Here is a 10,574-nt window from a genome sequence, read left to right on the forward strand (position 1 = left end):
CCTTTCTACTCTTCAAAATGAGTGAGAATGCAAAAAACCTTACAAGGATTATATCCGTGGTGTGCTGGAGCCAGCTCACCGAGGGCTACCAAGCCGACGGTGCGTGTCTATTCCCAACTCTGCAACAGTGACCTGTTGGGAGTTTGAACTTGGTCGTGATGAGGGTTTGTACACCACGGAAATCAGCAAACAATACAAACGAATGCTTCCCCCTCCCCCATCCTTCTCAAGGAGCTGGTTGGTAAACATTCCCCAGCACACCACTGGTCATCAATGTTTACCAGATCAGAAAATAAATTTTAAAATATGATTCGTTTTTACAATAACCTATTACATTTTAACAAACATTTTTATGAAAAATAAACTGTTCAAAAAAAGTGAGAATGGCATTGCTTTATGTGTTTTCAAATCTCTTTGATTTCTGCTTTAACAGACGAGAGCTAGGTTCTTACACCTGCTTCTGCGCTTAGTCCATTGTGATGTATTTTGATTGAGTCTATGAAGACTACCTGGCCTCATAGATACATGCTTGGAACAGGGAAGACTACTTTATAGCTGTTCAGATAATTGTGGATATTGTTTTATACTACACCAAAACTGACAAATGGTAGTTTCTTAAAGGTTAATTGCAGTTGGAATATGAAACCCTATCAATAAACTTTCGTATGGTTATAATAAGTTCCATTGGTCTATCCTGCACTTTGAATGGATCTTGTACCCATGGTGACTGTGTAACCTCATGTATTAGTCACTCGGAAAATATTGCTTCAAAGTGGTGACACATTTCAACGTGCAATATTGAATGATCACTTTAGTGATCACCACCCATTTCATCAGAAAAGTACTGACTGGTAAGGCATCAGGGCCACAGTGGCAGATAGAAATTTTCAAAAATTCAGATTGTCACTTGAAAGCTCAAATTTTATCACTGGCAACAACTACTCTTAAGTTGTTTTCTTTGAAATGACAGACATGTTTCATTTGCTTTTGAGGAAATACCTGCCGAATCCCCAAGTCTGAATAAACATAATTTGCCGGTTGTTCTTTCAAGTAAAAATGATGTTCATAAATAAAGTGGTTAGTTTAGCCGGCAACGCAAACAAACACACAGCAGTGCTTTCCAGGACAATCAGTCTACCCCAGTGTGCAGAAGTTCTGTATGGGTACTTTCCATCGTATTACCCAGAAATTAAAAAGACGTATTCACTTAATACGATTAATTTTTACTGCAGCACGAAGGACACTTTTAAATGAAACTGGTATTTTTTTCCTGCAAGTACACAGTGGTGAAGAATGCAGTGACCACTAGCACAGGTTGGGGCTGAGGCCCCATTTTACCCACCTTCGCTTTTGCACCATCAGTAAAACATCAACACAGTAAAAAAGGTAAACGTGTTAGTATTATTATAAAAATAATTTTGACCTTGAGGATCCCCCTGAAAGAGCGTCAGATGCAGTGGTTATCTGTGGGCCTGACTTGGAGAGCTGTTCTGGAAAACAGAGAGGTTCACCCAGAACAAAAGGGGTGGAACTGGGGCCAGGGCAGGGTGGGGGGAGGAGGCCGGTGGGGAAAATTCTCCTTTTGCCTCTCTTATCCAGTGGCCGTACTTCCAATCTTACCCATTCATAGCCATGAAGCATTTTTTTATTTAAAGAAAAAGAATTGTCTAATGTTCCACATGAAAAAACTTCATTTGTATAGGGTGGAATGGAAACTCTCAAAGTCTTTCTACCATCCTTTCCTCTGTCCTTTCCAGGGCCTACTCCAATTTCCAAACCTTTTTTTTTAAAAAAAAAAAGAAAAAAAATAGAAAATTGTGTATTTTACCACAATCTTTGCAAAAAAATCATTCTTCTTAACATACTCAAAGCTGAGGTCATGAAGAGATGAGGTGTATGTGGCCTGTCTTTCAGATTTTCCACACGGTGGGGAAGAAGTGAAATGCAGTTGCCTTTAGCCCATCCCACACTCCGGTTCTTCCTCATGTGGGGCTGAGAACTGCAGACGGTGGACACTCACACAGATAATGATTTGAAGCCCAATGGGCTGCTCAGTTGGGTGTGTGAGGCACAGGATGTGGGGGCCAGAGGAAGTGGAGAGGGAACAGGGGCAGGGTGGGGTGGCAAACTATTTCATCACCTCTTTGGAAACATCAAGCAAGTTGGCAGTAGAGTTTACTGTGCTTTGGGGCCAGACCTGGTGTGTGACCTTGAGCATGTGACAATCTCTCTGTGCCTCAGTTTCCTCTCCATCAAGTGGGATCGTTGGGTGGCAATGGGTGGATGAATCTGTTCTTGGTGTAAGACGGTGGGAGTCAGTAACCTAGGGGGCTCCACTTAAGTCATGAACAAGCATTCCAGGAGGGGTCTGGAAAGAAAACACGACTCCTGACACTTACAGAAACTGTCTCCGTTTCATAAGAAGAAACCCAGGACGGGAGTGGGAGGATAGGTGAAATAGGTGAAAGGAATCAAAAGGTATCAACTTCAAGTTTAAAATAAATGTCATGGGAAGGTAATAGACAGCATAGGGAATATACTCAATAATATAGCAATAAGTTTGTATGATGACAGATGGTTATCAGACTTATTGTGGTGATCATTTCACAATGTATGTAAGTGTCCAATCACTATGGTGTACACCAGAGTGTACTATGGAACTAACACAATATTGTATAGCAACTATACTTCAGTGAAAAAAAAAGAGAAGAAGAAATCCAGGCACAGAGTTTAGCAATCAAGTTGGCACTTAACTGAACCAGAGCCCAAACCCAGATCTTCTGCTTCCTGATAATACTCTCTCCGCATGAGAACCACACCGCATTTTGTTTAAATCATTGTAAATGCTACCCAGGGGCTCCCCCAAGCTTCCAGTTCCTCCTTCTGTTCTATTTTGAACAGAGTGCACAGCGCTTGGTTTGAATTTTAAATTATCTATGAATCTCCCACCCAAAGAACACGCGGTCCTCATATATGCAGCAGCTGGTGGCAGCTAGTTTAGTATGAGAAGATGGGAAAATCCCTTAATCTGGGCCAGATGTTAATCTGTCTTTTCAGGAAGAGCAAAACAGAAGGGTGGGTCTCGGGGCCGTGGAGGGGGAAACCCCCTGTTATGTAATCCTTTTGTAACTCCTGGACAGAGTCTGAACATGTGGTGGTGCCTGAAATCTAACATCGGGGAAAGACCATCTTTGGTCACAGCTGTTTTGATGACACCTTCACAACTGGAATTGACACGGCCTTTGTTCACATGCTATGTCATGTTCAGATGGCCAAACAGCCCAGGATTGCCAAATCTGACCCCTGCCAGCAGTGTCCGTGTCTATGGCTTCAGGCTCTGCACATGCATCACCAGGGCTCAGCACCCACATGTGTGTATGCATGGCATGGGGCTAGAAATGCTGATCCTGAGAGCCCGGGCCTGAGTTGGCTGGAGGATAGAGTGTGGGGTCAAGAGAAACAGCAATCAGTTAAAAGAAAATGAGCTCTCAAGCAAAAAATATTGTGTGCCAGCCATGGTCCATCTCCGTGTAAAGCCCATGAGGAACGCCTTTACCATTTGCTAGTAAACTCCACTAAATTGGCTACAGAAGAGGTTATTTTTCATTACAATGCAAATACATAGTCAATAATTGTGAAATATGCTACCGTTTGCAAGACTCATTTTCATCTGTCATCTCCCTATGACCTTGGGAAGTTGATTTTATGGCTGTTTTACAGATGCGGGAACTGAGGTCTGAAGAGGTTAAAACTCTAGACTGAAACTAGAGGGGTTATCTGGATCTGTCAGTGGCCCTGATCCACTGCGCCTGAGGACTCTGGCTTGGGGGTAGTGGAGGGCTCAGGGGGCTGGAGCCCAGCCTCTCAAAGGCTGCCACCCTCCTCTTGCCCCATCTGTCTCAGGTAATTATCAACAGTGCTGTGGGCGCTCTATGCCTTCCCACCCTGTGGATGAAGCCAGTCTTCCATCATCCTAGGGACTTAACATCTTGTTTATAATTCTCAGGTCCTGAGCAATCAGAACAGTATTTTTGACCAAATTTGCATGACGCTGGGGCTTCTGTCTTGGCAAGCTATGTATGGACCCCAGAACACATCCCGATGGTGACTCTAACAGTTTGGTTAACTTTCATTTATTTATTTTGTGTTCCTCCATCAGTGGTTCATCAGCCATTCATTTCAAAGCAGTTATTAAATGTCAGCCACTGGGAATAGACAAATCACTGAGAGCCAGATCCTCCATGCTTTCTAGGAGCCAACTTCTAGTGAAGGAGCCCAAGAGTAAAGATGGTGAGAGCATGTGAGTTCCACCTACAGTGGGTCCCAGAGCTTCAACTGCATCTGTGTCTGGAGTTTATAAAATGCACATTAGCGCGGCATCAGCCTTGCTGGGTGCTGTGATAGGTGTTGGGGGGGGGTCCACAGGTGTGCTGAAATGTCTCAATAGTCATCCCTATAGTTGGGATTAAGGTGAACCTGGGTCCTCAGAACACAGGTGCATGCCCATACTCATGCACACATGCACACGTGCACAAATGCACTCACACACATGCGCACACAAACACACACATCACATCCTCTGCTTGCCTCACCTTGGCCATCTCTGCTTCTCCTTTTTTGGTCACCACGTCTCTTACCTTCTCTTCTGTATCAGTTTCCTGGGGCGGCTCTAGCAAACAACACAGACTAGAGGCTTACACAACATACATTGATTGTCTCAAGTCCCACATCAAGGTGTTGGCAAGACTGGTTTCTTCTGAGGACGATGCGTGAGAATCTGTTTCAGGCATCTCTCCCTGGCTTGTAGATGGTCATCTTCTTTCTGTGTCTCTTCATATTGTCTTCCCTCTATGTGTGTCTGGGTCCAAATTTCCCCTTTTAGAAGAACACAGTCATATTGGATTAGGGGTCATCTAAATGACCTCATTTTAATTCAGTTACCTCCATAAAGACTCTATTTGCAAACAAGGTTACATTCTGAGGTACTGGGGGTTAAGACTCCAATATTTGAATTCTGGGAGAACATAGCGCAACCCATAACATCTCCCACTCTAGATAAGTTAAAATCAGCAAAAGAGGACCCTGGGGATACCAGTCATCTGAGTGGGCTTGGATCAGTTGTAAATGTCTACTGCAAACTCAAGGGCAACTACTTAAAATTTTAAAAAAGAAGTGTGATTGATACACTAAGAGAGAAGATAAAACAGAAACATATCAATTGCTCAACTAAAATCATAGAAGGCAGAAAAAGAGTTAAAGATAAAAAGCAGAGCAAGGTCAGCAAAGAGAAAACAGTACTAACTATGGTTGGTATTAATCCACATGTATCAGTAATTATATTAAATGTCAATGGTCTAAATACATGAATTAAAAGACAGAGACCGTCTGAGTGGATTAAAAAACAAGACCCAACTCTAAGTTGTCTACAAGAAACCCACTTTACCTCTAAAGACACAGTTAGGTTAAGAGTATAAGGATAGAGACAGATATGCCATGCTGACACTAATTTTTAAAAACTGGAATCACTGTATTAATATCAGACAAAGCAGGCTACAGAGCAAGGAAAATTATCAGGGGCTTATGGGAAAGCAGGAGGGATGGACTGGGGGAGCACTGGGGGATTTTTAGGGAACTGAAACTATTCTGTTTGACACCATAATGGTGCATATATGAGAGTGAACCCTAATGTGAACTATGGACTTAAGTTGGTAATAATGTTCCTATGTTGGTTCATCAGTGGTAATAGATGTACCACACTAGTGTTAGATATCAAGAGTAGGATGTACTTCACAGAAGAGGCAAGGGGGTATATGTAAACTCTCTGTACCTTCCACTCAATTTTTCTTTAAGCCTAAAATTGCTCTAAAATAATAAAGTCTAATTAAAAAGAAAAAGGAAACAACTCTTACTTCAGACCATGAGCCATCTCCTCCCCTCACCACTAAGCCTCTCTTCTTTCCATCCCTGGAGCCCCTGCAGCCTGAACCCTGGTCCCCCTCAGGACCCCCAGACTGGTTTCAACTGACTGCTGTCTTCTCTCCCTCTTGGATAAAGAGACTGGGGACCAGCCTCTCATGGCCAAGTCCCAGGGGATGGATAAGGATGCTCTGAGCCTGTCTGCCAGTGAGGAGCTAGGAGAGTGAGATGTGGTTAAATGAAATAAAAGGTGGACAATTGAGCTAGAAGAGGACCCATCCCCTCCCAGAGGCCCACTTCTGAAGATGACTCAGTGGACCCGAGACTGTCCCTGGTGCCACCTTGGGAAGCATGGACCAAAGACAGAGGGACACACAAGGGAATTAGCCGGGGTCACCGTGTCCTCCCCAGAGCAGAGTGACCCCCTTCCAGGAACACCTGAACAGAGACAATCTGGATCCACAGAAAATCCATGAAATTCTAAGACTCTGCCAGTACCAGTCAATTTCTCTGGAGTTGTTAGGATTGGAATCCTGGTCTCTTAGTTAACATCTTTGGGGGCACCGTTCAGTCCTGGGGCCCTGCCTGCCCACAGTGACCAAACACAAGGAAAGAGGGAGCCTCAGAGGAAGGGGACTCCTGGGACTTTTGTGGGCAACTCCAGGCATCCATGTAGCAGAAAGAGACTTTAGATCAGGAGAATGGGCCTCACCAGGCACAGCCCCCACCGTCTGCCCTGACTTGCTCTGTGCAAGAAAGGGACATGGCCTGGCCCTGCTTTGCCCCCTGCGGGGTGCAGTAGGGCCAAGTGGGCCTGCGCTGGCAGAGCTCCAGGCTGCCATCAGCCATGTCCACCTCCTCCAGTGTCTGGATAAGTGAGGTCACTTTCTACTTTCAGGGCAAAGTTAGGGATCTGTTTTCTAGAACCTGCTGGCCTCCCCTCCCCCAGCTCAACTGACCAGCCCTGGTTGCCCGGCACCTGTTTACCTTAGAGACGGAACACTCTGCAGGGTTCTGAGCAGTCAGTTGTGGCCACAGGACACTGGTACTCAGAGGCAGAGCAGTGGAGCCCTCCCCAGCCATGGGGGGCCTGCTGCCTGCCACAGCATCTGCTGTCCAGCTGATCCTGGGGTGCCTGTGGGGGGCTCTGCTGGGGATTTCTGGAAGCATGAGATACGTCCCAGCTCTCCCTGCGTTCCCCTGGGAGACCCTGGTGTGTGCTGTGGTGCTGGTGCTGATGGTAAAGAGACGACACACTTTACGAAGTGTGAAGGCGCTGGGCAAAAGATGTTGTGCCCAGGAGGAAGTCTGTGGAAAAGATCCTGAGAATGCCGGACCAACGACAGAAGCTAATGACACACTCAGGCCGCCTGGGATGGAGGGCAGTGCTCTCTCGTTACAAGTCTTGTGCTCATTAGCAATAAATACAGACCCAGCAGGTGGTCACTTCAGGCCACTGTCCACCTTCTGGAAGAACTACAGAAGAGCCAGCCTCCTAAACCTTCCCGAGTGACTGACGAAAGACCCACCTTAACAGGCTCAGAGAAGGATGCAGAACAACTTCAGAAGAAAACAACAGATGATTTGAATGAAAACACTCATTTTCTAGAAAGAGTAGAACGGCATGAACAAGGAATTGAGAGATGGAAGCAGAGAGTCCAGGAAAAGGAGGAGGAGAAAGAAAGGTGGGAAAGGTCGAACGCACGAAGGAAGCAGGCCCTGAAAGACCAACTCAGCCGACTACAGGCCGTGGCTGAAAGCCTGCGGGAGAGCATCCTCTCGCCGGATCTCCTGGGAGACCGTGTGGATGGCAGGAACTCGGATATGGAGCAGAAGAGGGAAGCGGAACCTGGCGATCAATCCATCCATGCGTTAGCAGTTGGTGTGAAGGGAACCACTGATGATGCTGACTTCGATGTGCCCCTTCAGAGTCCTGAAGAGCAACGTCAAGGAACAGCCAGACAACTGAGGGAAGAGGAGCAAATGAATGAAGAGCTTGTGGAAGGAACAGCGAGTCTTGAAACCGAGGAAGCATCTTTGCAGCATGAAAATTCAAAGCATGAAAGTGAGATTCAGCTGCTGAAGCTGAAGCTTCAAAATCTGCCTAAATTCCATGAAGATCATTCAAAGCAACTTCAGAAAAAATTACGGTGAAAACGCGCTACTTAGAAAACAAGAAACTTCCTCGAATGTATAGAAACATGACCTCCACCTGTCAGACCCACAACCTCTACAAGCAGATGGAGGAAGATACGCACAGAGAAGTGGAGAGAAACACTGCCTCCACCCGCAAGGAGATCCTCTTCTGATGGAAAAGAGCTCAGGAAAGCTGGATGGCAGCCGTGTTGACCTAGAGAGCTCAAGGAGCTAAGAAGAGAAAATGACCACACCAGGCAAATGCTGCCCAAGGTCGAGTCCACGTCCCGGGCTTTCCCAAGTGGCTCTTTGTCTCCAGCTGCTCCACCTGCAGCCCCCAGAGGCCTGGAGGGGTGGGGGGATCCCCGGGGTCATGGGGGCCCCCATCAAGGAGAAGGGTCCCACCGTGAGCACAGAGAGATCTGGGGTCACCTGCGGCTTTGACTCCGCTCACCGCAGCTGGGTCCTGAACCTCCGCGACCCCGCAGACCGCCTGCACGGGTTTCTGTTAGAGTTCTGATGGCTGATCTCTCGCTCGTTAAGCTGCTGTTGCTAGACTGATGCCACAATTCTTCTCGTCAGCAGAGCATTGCGACTTTATGGGAGTGTTATTTAAATACAGATTTGTTAATATAACTCTCATGAATACGTCATTTCCCCCTCAGACTTTTTAGAATTATAGACTGTATGTATCACATTTTGATTTAAATTAAATGTCTGCTATTACTTAAACCATCCTCTAAGTCCGACGTGGATAAAGACATTTAAAACAATACAGACCATTTCTGTATGCTACGGCTATTAATGCAAGTCTGTAGAAGTAGCTTAATATTTACCTGAATTAATTTTGGTTGGTTTTAAAAACAACACACACAAAAAAAACCCAAACAAAGCAACGCCCTATTCAAACTACACAAGATTTTTATTAGTTTGATCCTAAATTCATAGTTTAGAAAACTTAAGATTTTGCAACCACTTCTTTCTTGCTTTGTATTTTTTCTTAATCTTTGTTCTTTTGTTTAAGATACTGTTTGTTGTATAATATTTCTAAATTTTATGCAGTCAAAATAAAAAAGTTTTCTCTTGATGGCAAACACACACACACACACACACACACATATACTCTCACACACACCTCAATGCAGATTAAAGCCACCTTTAGCTGTGTTGGGAGTACCTGAGGAAAATGTAAAAATAGGGTCGCAAATCTTAAAAGATATTTTTAAATAAATAAGTAAATGAAAAGAAAACTTGTGTGCATATAACTGATACACAGAAAAAGCTTCCTAAATCACAGGCGCAGGGGAGGAGAGCTGCCTGGCGTCTCAGAAGGATTCCAACGAGACGCGCTTCCCTTCCGGAGATGAAGCGCTTCCCCAGCCATGACAGGGGGGAGGGAAGGACCAAGGGTGGGCGCTCCCAGTGCTACCCACAGGGGGAGTTGTTCCCAGCCCGGGGCTGGAGGGAGGAGGGGAAGTGGTGCCATCCGTCCGGGTCCAGCGAGGGGCTGTCCCGGGAACAGGGGAAACTGCCCGCGCCCGCTGTCCTGTCCTCCCGTTTCCTGCAGGAGCATGGGCAGCCCCCCAGAGGCCTGGGTGGTGCAGGCGGGGCAGCGCGACCCCGGCACAGAGCAGGCGGGAAAAGGGCCCAGAAGGACTGCGGGAAAGGACCAGCGGACTTGACTCTGTCTGAGCCGAAGTGCGTGGGCGCTCCATTGTCTTCATTCACGTCCATTATGTAGCGACGACCTGTGGAGCTTCTCCGAGGTCTGCGCACTGTTCCAGGGTTTGGGATGCAGGATGGACAAACCCCCGCTGCAGCCGCAGACCCCAGAGCTTACAGCCAGTGAGGGCAAGGTCAGAGCACAGGAAACAAAGAGACAAGGAGGGCAATACCTGCTCTGCGGACAGTTCCAATAGGGCGATGGGTAACCGGTGACGGGGCAACACCCAGGAGGGGACATTGACGCCGAGATTAAAGTAAGAGGCGTTACCTGGGAGGTCAGGGGGCAGAATGTTCCAGGAGAGGGAACAGGAAGCATAAAGGCCTGGGATCCGGGCGCTGGGGCAGGGAACCGGGCAGAGATGACCAGGGGAGGGAGGGGCAGGGCGCAGCGCCTGCACAGCTGTGTGTCCAGTGCGGTGACCCCAGCGGAGGGTGCAGACCTGGAGGGGGAGGGCTGGTGGCCAGGGACGTGCTGTGACGTGTATTCCACACAGATCTGCGGCGGTAGGGGGGTGGAGTGTGGGGAGAGGGCAGGATTTGGGGAGGGTCTCACGGGTCTGCATGGAGCAGGGGGGCTGGCGCTGGTTGTCACTGAGATGAAGGAGGACACACGCGGCTGGATGGGGGGTCTGAGAAGAGGAATGAAGACGACTCAGGCCTTTTCCGATAAGTGTGTATTGTCTGCACTAGTTTAGGTAAACCTTGGTAAAATCTCTGCAGAGAACAGAAAATGTCAGCAAGGTATGGATGTATTACACCTGGTGACAGCCCGCTTTGCTGAGGAGCAGAACGTGAAT

This window comes from Equus przewalskii, chromosome 27 (assembly GCF_037783145.1).
Source record: "Equus przewalskii isolate Varuska chromosome 27, EquPr2, whole genome shotgun sequence".
NCBI lineage: Eukaryota > Metazoa > Chordata > Mammalia > Perissodactyla > Equidae > Equus > Equus przewalskii.